At 45.0% G+C, this 14312-nt stretch overlaps 1 pseudogene; it reads left to right on the forward strand.

Annotated features, from left to right (window-relative positions):
* The first annotated feature begins 255 nt into the window (after positions 1 to 255).
* Positions 256 to 924, forward strand: LOC123789473 (vacuolar-sorting protein SNF8 pseudogene; annotated as a pseudogene).
* Positions 925 to 14312: the final 13388 nt, after the last annotated feature.

Genomic DNA, 14312 nt, shown 5'->3' on the forward strand with positions numbered 1-14312 from the left:
AGAGCCGAGAGAGGAAGAAAAGCCATACCCTAACAATACCTTTAGAGCCCTGAATTTGTGTCTAAAGCCCACATGACCCCTGGATTTTTAGCTACATGACCCCTGGATTTTTAGCTACATAATCCAATATATCGCTTCTCTGAAGTCAGTTTGAGTAGGATTTTCTGCCTCACCATTCAGAAAGCTCTTAACCAAAATATCCTATAATAACGGGGAGACCCAGGGTCCCGGCAGCAAGCAGCCGGCTCGCCCAGGATGGGGTTGCATTGCCGCAGGGTGGGAGCCGGCGCCATTGCCAAGGAGAGGCTTGCAGAGGCCAAGTATAAGGAACGAGGAACTGTCTCGGCCGAGGCCCAGCTGGGCCAGATGTCGAAGCAGTTGGGCATGTTCAAGACCCACCTGGAGGAATTTGCCAGCAAGCACAAGCGGGAGATCCGGAAGGATCCTGAGTTCCGGGTGCAGTTCCAGGACACGTGTGCCACCTTGGGGTGGATCGTCTGCCCTCTGGAAAGGATTTTGGTCGGAGACGGTAGGTGTGGGAGCTTTCTATTGCGAGCTGGGAATCCGGATGATTGAAGTGTGTGTGGCTCCGAAGCGCAGGAATGGAGGTCCGCTAACTCTGGAGGAACTACGCCACACGCGTTAAAGGGAAGGGGCAGACTCGCCCAGGATGTCGGCCAAGACGACTCGATCAGGGCCATGGAGAAACTAAAGGCGCTTGGCACTGGCTTCGCGTCATCCCCGTGGGGGGTGCCCAGCGCATTCAGCGGGCTCCAGCCGAGCTCAAGGCGGATCCCCCTGTGGTGCGGCAGCTGGCGGGGAAGAACGGCTACGTGACTCAGTGATAGCAAAGCCCGTCTTAAATGGGAGGCCAAGCTCTGGAACACCTGCTGTAGGAAGGGCCGGCCCTGCGGGCCCCGCTGACCTCTCCTCCCAGGCGATTACAGCCCAGGAGGCCAGAGAAGCCTTCCTCTGACTCTGGGGGTGCAGCAGGGGGCACAGCAGCAGGCAGGGAGAAGACCGAGGAGATGTTGGTGAATAAAACCTGAACAATAATGAATTTTCATTCAATTGCCTTCTCAGACTCTTTCTTGACAGGGAGAGGGAAAAAGTGCAATTACAGCTATTTCCTGCAGAATAGCATCGCCTACAACAATAGATCTGGCTACTAAAAAACCCCCAAACAATGCCCCTCAAAAAGAAAACGAACAAGAAGCCACTTTACTAGGATTTAGTTGCATGCTCCTTGTCTGAAGAGCTTTATATGGCACCATTCTCCTTCAGGTTGGTGGTAAGAGGGCTCCTCCTCCCACCCCTGGTCAGACTCAATCCCTACCCTGGCCTCTTACACTGTCAGTTGGTACGCCTTCCAGAATTCCCCCCAATAAGGTTTGGTGCTCTAGTTGCCCTTAACACAGCTGACATGCCCTCTAGCTATCTATGTCTACCCCTTCCTCCTTTCTGTCAAATGTCGCTGCACATCTGTTCCAAGAAACACTCACTACAAGTCTTTCCAATCTTAGAATAGAATTTCCAGGTACCAACTATTTGCAAAAAAAATACACCTGTCCAAAAGAGAAGCCTAATTCATGGCTCACTTTTCTGATTGCCAGCCTCACAGAAATGAGAACAAGGGGAAATACTATAGGAATTCTTTTAAAGTCAGAAGAATCTAGTAGACAGAACCATTTAGTTGGCAATAATAGTTTCCGCACAAGACGTTTTTTGATTTTCTTTTTAAAATGCAAAGTGTTTGGTATCTCCCAGGACAAGATGAATTTAGCTGTGCCCTGGTTGGTGACTCTAGAAACCACTTTTTATTTGCCAAAATGATGAATGCCTCAATCTTCAAGGGAGCTAACATTGCCTAATTGTATGTCATGCTGCCAAGAGATGAGAGGAACATAATGAATGGCAATGATTTGGTAAAACTTTTTTGTAATGAGTATTTTTAGGACTTTAAATAACAAACTCTGAGATTGGACTAGGTCTTCTCAAGAGATGAATCTTTTAAAGGGGAATAGGGGCTGAAGAACAGATATAAGCCAACCCCCTTTATATGTGCATAATTCATGTTGCTAATACATAAACCACATATGACCAACGACGTGGAGCCATGTCATTTTCTAAGCTCAACAAAATAAAAGGGAGGATTGCCCATGTTAGTTATTTTTTTCCACAGTGATCCTAGAATATACACGAAAATAGGAATACTGAAAGAATAGAAGTCACTATGGTACATTGCAGAAAATACTCTGGGCTCTGAATTAGGGGAGCTAAACTTTGGCCCTGTGTAGCCCTCAGCAAGTCCGTTGTCTTTAGATCTCTTCTCATATGTAAAAGGGAGGATTGCATAACTACCAAGAAAGCATCTAGCTGTAAATTTGGATTACTAAAACAGAGCACCTGTTGACTGTAATTCTTCTCAGTTTCAGTTCTGATCTAAATACAAAATGAATGTACATATTCAAAGAACTTTGAAGATGATCACAGTAGCTAAAATGAATTGAGTTGGAAGAAAAGGAAAGCCTTAAAGTTAATATTCTTCATTCATTCATTCATTCATTCATTCATTCACTCACAAATACTTTTGACCACTTAACAAGCATTGGGCACTATAAGAGGTGCTAAAGGTATAGCAGTGAATAAATCAAAGTCCGAGTCATCATAGAGCTTATTTGCTGGAGGTGAAGATACATCATAATCAAATGAATATATAAAATGTAATAGGTCAGAAGATGATAAGTGCTATGAAGGAAAGTAGAGCAGACAGGGAGTGCTCGAGAGTGCCCTTTTTTACATAAGGTGGCCATTTGAAGAGAGACCTAAAGGAGGTGAGACAGTGAGTTAGGCTATTTCCTACCTAGGAATAGCAAGTGCAAAGGCCCTGAGGTGGGAGTGTTTGGCAGGTTTTAGGAGCAGCAAGGAATCCTGTGTTGCTGGAGTGCAGTGAACAAAGCGAAGAGTGGTAGAAAATGAGATCCAAGGAAAGGAAAAATAACAAAAGAAGCTGACATGTTCTGTTTACTTGAATATGAGTTGCCCCCATCCCCTTAGTTGTGTCTCCTTTGCTAACATTGGGTAGGGGGAAATCCACGGGTTCGGTCTAATCGTAACATCTACTCAGATTTGGGTGGGATCAGACCCCGAGACTCGCCGTCACTACTGGTCAGAGACAGAAGTTGTTCCTTGGAAAGTAGAGCAGTGTTTCTTTCATTTTCAGCAAAGTTTAACTTACTTTATCTCAGGGACTTCTGTCCTTCCTTTGCTCTAGTGGGAAACCCTGTTGTACGCCTGCTAACTGACACAGGTGTGGTGGGTGTTGGGGGCAGGCACTCGGTATCCATTCCAACCTCCTTCACATGTGTCTTCTGATGCCACAGAGAGTGGAAATCTAAGAGCCACCTGTTCCGGACTCCTCTGGAGCTAGAATTTGGGACAGGACATCATCTGCTCCGATGAGATGTACTCACAGCAGTTAGGAAGGTCAAAGTGAGACTTTGGCTTCTTTCCCCGTCTCTGCTATCCAGCGTGCTTTTCTGCAGTACATCCCAGTGTCTGGTCACCAGTGTCACCAGTGTCACCAGGGTCCGAAGGCAGTTACAAAGGTGGCTGCAGCAAAGGCTCTCAGAGCTACTACATTAGGACTTCCATTGGCCCTGGACACTCTTGCCTCAATGTGGTCCTTCCTCTCTTAAGAAAATAATAAAAACTATATTGGGATAAATATGAATTCATTTCATTATACATGAAAACATTTAATTCAGACTAAATGTTCTTTTTTCCCCTGGTTTAAAAAGAAATTTAAATGTTTTTATGGGCTCTTGAAAGTCTTGCAGGCCATAGACACTGCCTACTGGACCTAATGGATAAATCCGCCCTGATGGCTTTCGGCCCCCTGGATTGCCGCTGAAGCAGTATGTTCTGAGGCCCCCATTTCTAGAGGCGGCCTCCGAGAGCCCGTCTGCCCAACTGTGGCTCCCTGGAAGGCCTGTTTTCTGTGTTGTTCTAGGAATCACTTCTAGGAAACCTAGCTATTCTTAAGGTTTTGTAAATCACTCAATTTCCTATGTTATATCCAAACTTCATGAAAATAACCAGAATCAGGACACCTGGGTGGCTCAGTCGGTTAAGCATCTGCCTTTGGCTCAGGTCATGATTCCAGGGTGCTGGGATTGAGTCCCGTTGGGCTCCTTGCTTAGCGGGGAGTCTGCTTCTCCCTCTGCCTGCAGCTCCCCCTGCTTGTGCTCCTTTTCTCTGACAAATAAATAAAATCGTTAACAACTAAAATAACCAGAATCATTTTTGTTTTCTTCAATTAAACTTAATTGATAGAACCCGGGTTTATGCCATGATTCTCACGAATCCCTCACGTTCCCAGTTTAGTCAGCCCCGTCCCTCTCACCCTCCTGTTCTCCCTCACGCTTGTGCCGTCGTGGCTTTCACTGTAATCGCTGGGATCTGCTCTCCGTGGTGGGGAAAGTCCCTAAGTCTCTGTATTAGTCAGCGAGTCAGCATTCTTCAGAGAAACAGGACCAACAGGATGTGTGTGCATGTGTGTGGAGGTTGAGATTAGATTTACAGACATAGTGTGTATATATAAAGTATCCAGGGAGAGTGAGAGGGGGAGATCGGTGGGTTGATTTAAAGGATTGGCTCACACCGTGGTGGAAGCAGACATGTCCACAACCTGCAGGGTGGCTGGTGGGCCGCAGACCCAGGCGAGAGCTGATGGCGTGGTTCTAGTCTGCTGGCAGAATACCCCTGCTGCGGGGTGGGGCGGGTGGGGGATGGAGGGGTGGTCTTCTGTCAAGGCCTTCAGCCGACGGGGTGGGGGTCACGCACATCCTGGAGGGTGATCTGCTTCACTGGAAGTTTGCCAACATAAACGTTAATCTCATCTAAGTAATGTTTTCACAGAAACACATAGATTTCTCACCTTCGCACTCCCCTCCTCTGCTCTCATCTGCTGTTCACATGAAGCCCGCACCCTTCTCAGCACGGGGACTCTCAGGATCCGTTGGAACGCCTGCAGACATGGCTGACTCGTGTCCCTTCACCTCTGCCCTGTTCTGGGCCATCATCTTCAGTGACTGCACTCCGGGCTTGCAGAGGTCTATTTCTGAGATTCTGACCCCATTCACAGGCAGAGCTGTCAGCTCCTGCCCCCTACCCTCTAGTAGGTCTGTCTCCAGCTTCCCTGGCATCTATCCTGTTTCACACAATCTATCCTACTTCATCCACTGATTCTATTTGCCTTCATTGCTTCCTGTCTTGCTTGCTAGAGCAATTAACTCCTTGTGTGCCCGCATAACCTAGACTTTCAGAGACCCCATGGAAATAGATGTAAAGTCATGGTACATAGTAGTAGTAACTTGGTAGACGATAATTAATGGGGCTTCTCTTCCTCTTTTTTTTTTTTCCCAGAAGATTTTATTTATTTGTTCAACAGAGAAAGAGCGCACAAGCAGGGGGAGCGGTAGGCAGAGGGAGAAGCAGGCTCCCCGCTGAGCAAGGAGCCCGATGCGGGACACGATCCATCATGACCTGAGTGGAAGGCAGATGCTTAACCGACTGAGCCACCCAGGCGTCCTCTCTTTCTCTTCTTGTTGCTCCTAGTCCTAGTCCTCCCTCTCATTCATTTTCTTGTCTTGTGTTTCTGAGTGACGCTGTGTTTTTGGAGGAAAGTAATTCTGAAGATACGGCTCATTTCGTACCCAGCGCTCTCGAGCGTTAGCTGCACCGTGACTCGTGCCTCTCCTTTAGCACTCGTGGTAACTCCCCAGCACGCCAGCACAGAGAACTGGCCATTCTGGATTATTTCTACCTGCAACAGCCTCCATTTCCTTCCCTTAACACCCAGTAGCCTCACAAAGTTACATGCACAACAATGCCTCCTACTTAGAATGATTTGATTATTTTAGGGTGGGTTCCCCAGAAACAGACCCTGAGATGAGGATGCAGGGCTCCCCGGAGGCACTGGAAGATGAACGCAGGTGTGAAACAGAAACAGGAAGGAAGTCAGTGGAGAGCGTGTTATGGGCACATTATGACTGTGGGCCATTGGGGCTCAGTCTCACTGGATGGGTCTCTGAGACGCAGTGTAAATCATACCTCAGAGCTGGCCCATTGGGGAGGAGAGAGCACTCAGTTATTTATCTACCTCCCAGCTATCATTAGTTGGGGGCCATCCCGGGGGCATTAACCCACAGGCGCTTCCATTCCTTCTGCCCTGGATGTGGGACAAGGCAAACTCCTATAGTTGGATAAAGGCTGAAAGCAGAGTGCCACGGGCACTTGCAGTAGGCAACAGCCTGTGTGGAATGCTCAGTGGCTAGAGGATAGAGGTGAGGCACTAATACCATCCTATATTTCCTATCCACCTAGTTTTACCATAACACATACCTATCCCTGTTTCTAGTTTTTCCATCATTTCATTCAGTGTACTAGGTACTCACAGAGACATTATTTTGTTTATCCTCTTGACCAGGCGAGTGGTCATTGTCTCAATTTTACATAAGGTGAAACTGAGAAGTTAAGATGAAGTAACTTCAGGGGTGCCTGGCTGACTCAGTTGGTAGAGCATGCAACTCTTGATCTCATGGTCATGAGTTCAAGCCCCACACTGGGGGTAGAATTTGCTTAGAGAAAAAGAAAGAAAGAAAGAAAAAGAAAGAAAGAAAGAAAGAAAGAAAGAAAGAAAGAAAGAAAGAAAGGAAGGAAGGAAGGAGATAGAAAGGGAAAGAAAGAAAAGAAAGAGAAAAAGAAAGAAAGAAGAAGAAAAAAAAAGAAAGAAAGAGAGAGAAAGAAAAAAGAAAGAGAGGGAGGGAGAGAGAGGGAGGGAGGAATGGAAGAAGGGAGGAAGAAAGAAAGATGGGCAAAAAAATTGAGTAACTTCACAAAATTACCCAGCTAGTAAGTTCCGGAGATGTGATTTAAAGACTAACATTCATGCATTTTCTAGTACTGTAGAACTCCAAGGGCAGAGTCTTGGGAGAATACCCATCATTATAAGCAAGATCCTGGAGTAAGAAGAGATGGGTTCAGAGTAGAAGCAGCATTAGAAGGCTTATTTTGGAGATGGGAGGGGCTCTTTATCTGAGACTGCCTTCCACCGCTGTTCACTACCTCCATTTCTATCCACGCAGCCTTCTAAAGCTTACTATGCCAGAATTTACTGTTTTCATCCAGAGACCCTTACACAATTTCTAAGCACAAAAATCAGATACAAGGCAATTTCCAGAATAAGTAACGCCTGATAAAAATGTAGTAAGTACTCAATTTTATTCAACAATTATATATCAATCACCTAATAGGTGTCATGCACTGGGCTAGATGCTAAGAATACAATGATGGACCACAAATATTCATCAACAGAAGGCCTGAATCAATGAAAGACACGGTCTATTTCTGAATATGAAATATACCACATTCTCAAACTGACTTTAATTATAGAGAAGCATCAGCTAATTAGGGCCATTTAAAGTGTGCCATTAAGATGAATCTAGTACTCAATAATTTCTTTCTTAGTTTGGTTCTGCCTAGACATATTTTCAACATTTAACAATGGTAGATAATGTTGATATGAAAAGGGCATACTCTTCACGGGATTGCCGTGAGGATTAAATGAAATAATAACTGCCAAAACCTACTCATTTTATGTAATTTATCACACTAGCCTGTATTCATAGGCTGTGAGTTCCACAAAAATAGACACTGATTTATTTCATTTTTTAAAATTTTCTTCCAGCTTTATTGAGATATAATCGACATAGAACACTGTATACGTTTAAGGTGTACAATACAATGATTTGTTATGTATGGATATTGTAAAATGATTACCACGATAAATGTAGTTAACATCCATTATCATACATTGTTACACACTTTTTTCCTGTGGTGAGACCTCTTAAGATTGACTCTCTTAGCAACTTTCAAATATACAACAGGGCATTGTTCACCGTAGTCACCATGCTGTATGTTATCATATCCCTAGAATGGGGATACTGATTTATTTTCATTTACTCATCTATATTTGGTTTTTCAGATAATGCTTAGCACACAATATGTTGTCAATGAACATTTATGGGCTCAAGGAAGGATATAGGGAAGATATTATTACTCCGATTTTACAGATGAAACAAATACAGAGATTGAATGATTTTCCCAATTTCTCCAAGCTAGTTGGTAGAAGAGTTAGGATAAATGAGGCCTTTCCAAATCCCCTGTACCTAAGGGCCTCTGTAGAGAGGGTAGCACAGTGCCAAGTACCAAGTGGGCCACCATATGTGTTATTCGTTCACCGCTGCCTTATTAAGATGTCCTGGCCATTGGCTTGAAGGTACACAGGGTAAGAGCTGCTTCTCCTCCAGAGCCCTGCGTGATCTTCTCGTTCTTCACTAGGTTTCCTCTCTTGACGCCTGCTCTCCTCCCACTCCAGAAACTGTGGATTCCCCCACGGCTCAGGCCTGAGACCTGCTGACCCTCTGGATGTTTGCCTGCATGTCTGCAAATCACTTCAACTCAAACTGTGCTGGCCTGTGACATGACCTTTAGAAGCTGCCAAGTCCTTCTTGCTGAATGGTTTCAGTACAGCCGCGCATGCGCCGTGGGGAAATGGAGACTAACCCATTGCTTACTTCCCTCCCAGAAAGTATAGGAAACACCAATCCAGGGAAGCTGGGTATCAGTGAAAAGTTGGGTCAGTTTTCCAACTCTGCTCTTTCACCTGTGCCCTGCCTTGGTACATTCCAGAGTTCCTAGCCTTGGGCTAGATGACTTGCTGTTCTTGACCTGTAAACTTTGGAGGGGCTTATTTTGACTTTGGTATTCATGACTGTTAGATGTATATGTTGAAGTTGCTTGGGGCCTGAAGCCAGAGGGTTCATGGGAAAGAAGTTTCTGGACCCTTCTCCCCTTGGAAAATAGGCCTCTAAAGGAAAGAGCTTTGCGACTGGTGCCACTCTTGCCTCAAGGCACCACAGTGAGAGAATCAAGCACACAAATTTGGGAGCCATGGATATCTCAGTTTGTATTGTGGCTCCAGAACAATCTAGTTGTGTGATCTAGAGGGGCCCTTAACCTTTCTGAGCCTCAGTCTCCTAACTAGTAAATGGAGGTCACGTTACCTGCCTGATCGAGTTGTTGTGAGGACAAAATGAAATAATATATACACATGGCTCATGGGGAGGATAAAGAAAGCAGTGTATTACTACTGAGACAGGGGACACTTGACAGGACTGGTGCAATCAACACCTGCTGGATCTTCAGGTCCATTTGTGAGAAGAGAGCTTGAGGTCTTAAAGCCAAAGTTCAGGGGACGCTGAATCCTCCCTCTGTGGGGGAATCAAGAATGTGGTGTCGTTCGTTAAGCTGTGAAAGCCCCCATGGTTCCTGTACAGAATGTGCAGTCCTTTGTTGGTTTCCCCACAATTATTCCAGGAAGGCCTTTGAAACAAAAAAGATCTTGTACTTGTTATGGCAAAAGAGAATGGGAAATTGGGGAAAGGTGTAAATAGCATCCATTCGTTACTGTATTTCCAATGTTGTAGTAGGCGCTTTTTGTTGGATAACTTTTGTTACCTCATTTAATTCTTCATATCTTCCAAAACACATCTAATTATTTCCTCCTTGGGCCTTTTTGACACTACCAGATAGATTATTACTCCCATTTTTTAAAAAATTAAGATGTAATAGGACATATAACATTATATTAGTTTCAAGTATACAACATAATGATTGACCCATGTATATGTTGCAAAATGATCACGACCTTATGTCTAGTTAACATCCATCACCACACATAATTACATTTTTTCCTTGTGATGAGAACCTTTAAGATCTACTCTGTTAGTAACCTTCAAATATATAAGACAGTATTGTTCACTATAGTCACTATATTGTACATTACATCATCAGGACTTATTTATCTTATAACTGGAAGTTTGGACACTTTGACCACCCTCTCCCATTTTACCCATCCCCAACCCCCACCTCTGATAAATACTAATCTGTTTGTTCTATCTATGAGTTTGGGGTTTTTTAGATTCCACACGTAAGTGAGATCATACAATATTTGCCTTTCTCTAGCCAACTCACTTCACTACTCCTGTCTCATAAGCAGGAGGAAATAGTGGATCAGTGCAGCTAAGTGACTTACCCAAAGTTACACAGCAAGTAGGTGGTATTTGAACCCAGAGTGTGGCTTCAGAGCTTACTCTTTCCTTTATACCTAGGAAGGGTAAGGTCAGGGAGACTGCCTGTCCTAAAGAAAGAAGACAGAGTCATCACAATGAGGAGATCAAGAGCAGCCCAGGAGAAACAGGACAACTGTGGTGTCCTCAAAGGCAGAACCAGAGAAAGATCTGTGGAGTTTCCCCACAGGGGCTTTCTCTGGGTAGATTATAAATTCTGGGAAACCTTGGACCTCCCAAGAAGTTACCAGCTGCACCTGGTCCAGCCAAACCACATATCCAAAACCCAGAAGAAAGAGTAAGGAGAAAATCAAGAATGGACAGTTTGTTGCCTGGTGGCCAGGGATGGTCTCCATATTGAAATGATTAAAAGTAGACTAAACAATGCAAATACTTCTCTTTGTCGTGTCAACATTGCTGAAGTTAGCCAGAAAGTAAAGCAGAGGGTTTAGGGAGAGACATGAGGTAAAGAGAGGAACGAAGCTGCTTTTCTCCCTGTTACCAAGTCTTTTCTTCAGAAACATGTCTGGGTAAATTGGAGACATTTGCCAGTCATTGCTATTGAAAGTAGCCTTCCATGATGGAAGGCGAATGTGTGGACTGGTACACAAGAGAACTGGAATAACTGTTAGAGGCCCTGGGCTGGTTGGCCCGGCCTGCAGCACATTCTGGCACTCCATTAGAGTACTAATGGAGATCTGAGGGGAGGCACAGAAAAACCCAGAAAAGTAAGACATTCCCTGCTGCCCCTTACCACCCACTCCCTATGAAAGGCTCTGCTTTGGGTATATAAGATGGATCTTACACTGGCTCTAATCCATGATAGGGAAGTCTACGCAGTTCTCATATTATCTGTCAGTATCTGGAAAGTACAAAATATAATTAGCATCTACTCTGTGGGGTCCATCACAAAGAAGACTTAACTGTCTGTAGATATCTTCGAAAGACAGGATTCCATGATAATATTTCTCAAATCAGAGAGAGAGAGGTAGGTCAAAGTTTTTACCAGATACCTCAGAAACAGGAAAACAAGTGAGATTTAAGAATGGACCATGGTTACCACACCATAAATACTTGAAGGAATAAAGAACTGTAGGAGTTGGTTTGACAGATAGCCGCCAAAGAAGATATTTTACATGAGGAGACTAGTTAACACCTGTTTAAATAGAATTTGCAGTGCATGTTCTGGGTTTTTCTTTGCAGACTTGGGTCTCTAACATGAAACAAAACGAAAAGTCTACATCTTCCACATTGGAAATCTCCAAGCTCCATGTGAGGAGTGTGGCCAGGAGCACCGACACAAGCCAGCTCTGCTCTAGCTCTGGCAGCTCTCTGAAGGGAGGTGTGAATTTGGCTCCTTCTCACCCACTTCCCACCCAGGACCTTTGTTCTCCCCACCTCCTACCTCACGGTGGCACGTTCGTTTGTGTAGGAGCTGATTTGATCGCAATGTCTTTTTTCAAAGGTCTCTTTTGCCTTGTGGTGGATATTGTATCAGTTGTAACTTCAGGCTGAGCTCAGAGCTCTGCAAGTCACCTTGGGCCATTATTCATCGCCACATCCAGTTCCACAGAGGCTGCGCCAAAAGAGGGCTTATGTAGGCTCTGATGGCCCATTTTCCCTAACACATGGTTGTGTTTTAGAAGGCATACAGCTGAATGCGCTGTTTTGGAGTCTTGGTTTCAGGGTTTGGGATTTCTTTTTCCAGTTTACTGTGAGAGCCTTCAATGTTACTCCTCACTTGTAACCCTCCTCCTCGCTGGCAATTCTCCTCTCTCGCACTTCCGACTTTGTGAAATCCACAGCAACACGCAAACCCTGGTCTCAGAGCAGGGCGGACCTTCTGGTAGATAAAACTGGCATAAAGCTGAGTTCGTTGAAACTGGAAGAAATATAGTACTAGTAAAAGGGTTTATATGCAAAGCAACTAATACTTGCTTTGCTGTAATAGTCCCACGAGAGACATACAGAGAGTGGGTGGGAAATAGATATCTAAGTTTGTCAGTTTGCCAGGGTAGAGTCGAAAAGAAATCTGCGGTACTTTCCGTGGTTCATAAAACACAAGGTTACAGGGGCAGGAAATTGCCAAGAGGTCTGCTTTATCTTCTTTTCTAATTACAAACTAGAAGGGTTAGCTTTACGACATCCCCAAATCCCCCCAGCAGATCAACTATAAGCAACTGCAGGTCTTCCAAACTGAGCCCGAGAATAACAGCTCGCATTTCTTGAGCACGTAAGAGACAGCAGACCCTGTGCTGAGTGCTTTACCTAAACTGACTTACTGAAACCTCACACCGAGCTGAATCTGAATGCCATCCTGGCTCTACAGTAAGGAATCTAAGGCACAGAAATGCTCAGTAAATGGCCCACTCACAGGTCACACAATTATCCGTTGGGGGGAGGGGGCAGGAAGGAAGCCTCGGGAAGCTGTCTTCAGATCCTGCGCGGCTAAGCACTGAAGTGCTCGCGTTTGACAAGACAACACTGATTTCGGTGAGCCTTTCCCTTGAAAACATCCAAGGCCAGTCTTAGAGTTACTGTCACGGGGCAGGACTGAAAGACGCCTCCTCTCTTTATCCTGCAAGTGCTTCTTGAGCACCACTTCTCTGCCGTTTGCTGGGCAAGGCCAGACCCATGCGCTTACTCTACCGACTTTGAGTTAAATTCGGTATATGCCCTGCTTCACTCCACCCTCACAACCACCCGGTAAGGTAGATGCTGTCATTACCAAGCACAGAACTGAGCTGTCAAGGGTTTAAGCATTTGTCAAACACCGCTGCAAACACTGCTTTCACAGAGAGGGGAGCCAGCGCTTGGACCTCATTGGATCTGACTCCAAAACACTGCTTCAAAGACAAATTGTGGACATTCGGGGTTGGCAGTGTGGCATGAAACCAGGGAAATGGACAAAGGAGAAGATACATACAAGGAAAGTCTGAACTACACTATTTTAACACTTCCTTCAATACGCCCTTATCAATAGGCTGGAGAGCCTCCTATGCGCTATGTTCAGTTGTTGTTTGCAGCTCCTCAGCAGAGACCAAACACCCCATCGGTATCCAACGATGTGTACCGGTCTCCTGCCTTCTGCCCATCACCACTCACAGCGCCCAGGACTCCTTCCAGTTTGCTAATCTTCTCCTCTGCACAATCCTCAGGGACTAAACTTAGCGTGCACTGAGATGACTTGAATGTACTCGCTTAGGCGGGCGATCCGTGGAAGAGTTAATCTACATTTCATGTCAATGCAGATGGTCTTGGGAATCATGAGAAACAAGAGGATTAAATTAAATGATCCATATGTTCCATTAAGAAGAATTTTATAGCAACAATAAGAAGCCCAGACCATACCAGATATTCTATAGACAATATAATGACAACGTTTCCAAACAGTTCAGATTTGGCCCAGTTATTCTGAAGCAATTAAAGCAGGTTTTGCCTTGGGACACGGAGCCGCGGGGTCCACTTTGAACTCGACCTGCCACCTTGTGGAAATTGAAGGCAATAAAAAACATGGCCTTTGAATAATCCACTGTAATAATAATGTGATCTAGGCTAACACTTACTGAGGGCTTAGCACGAGCTATGCACTATGCTGAAGGCCTTTTAAATGCTTTCTCACTTACGTATCAAAATCACTTTACAGGGTAGGAACTATTACCATGCCCAGTTTAAAGGTGAAGTTACATTTTAAATGTGACTTAGTGAGGTAAAATAACTTCCCTAAGGTCACAGATCTGGGCAGCATGACCCCAGGGCCCATGCACTTAACCATGGCACTGGCCTGGGCCTTAACCTCCCCTTCTCATTCTCGTATAGTGTTAAAATATTTAAATAAGCATTGTAGTTCTGTGGCAGGATCACTAACAACAACCCTCCAACTTGCGAGGGCTACGTTCCATCAGAATCGTCAGAAATATGCAGTTAGCAGCTACCAGCTGCTAGAGGGTTGGGAGACGAGAAGGATGGGAGGAGAGGGTTGGAGGAGGAGAATTTTCCTTGGAGTGTCTCATTATCTGTGCTCCTTTCTCTTTGCAGCGTTCTGCCAAGGGATCGTCATCCCTTCAGGTTCTCACCTTCCTCCTACTCACACACACACCATCGGGCCTGGATCCTAAA

The sequence above is a fragment of the Ursus americanus genome, chromosome 8, assembly GCF_024610735.1.
Source record: "Ursus americanus isolate L20-20 chromosome 8, mUrsAme1.1.p, whole genome shotgun sequence".
NCBI classification, from domain to species: Eukaryota; Metazoa; Chordata; class Mammalia; order Carnivora; family Ursidae; genus Ursus; species Ursus americanus.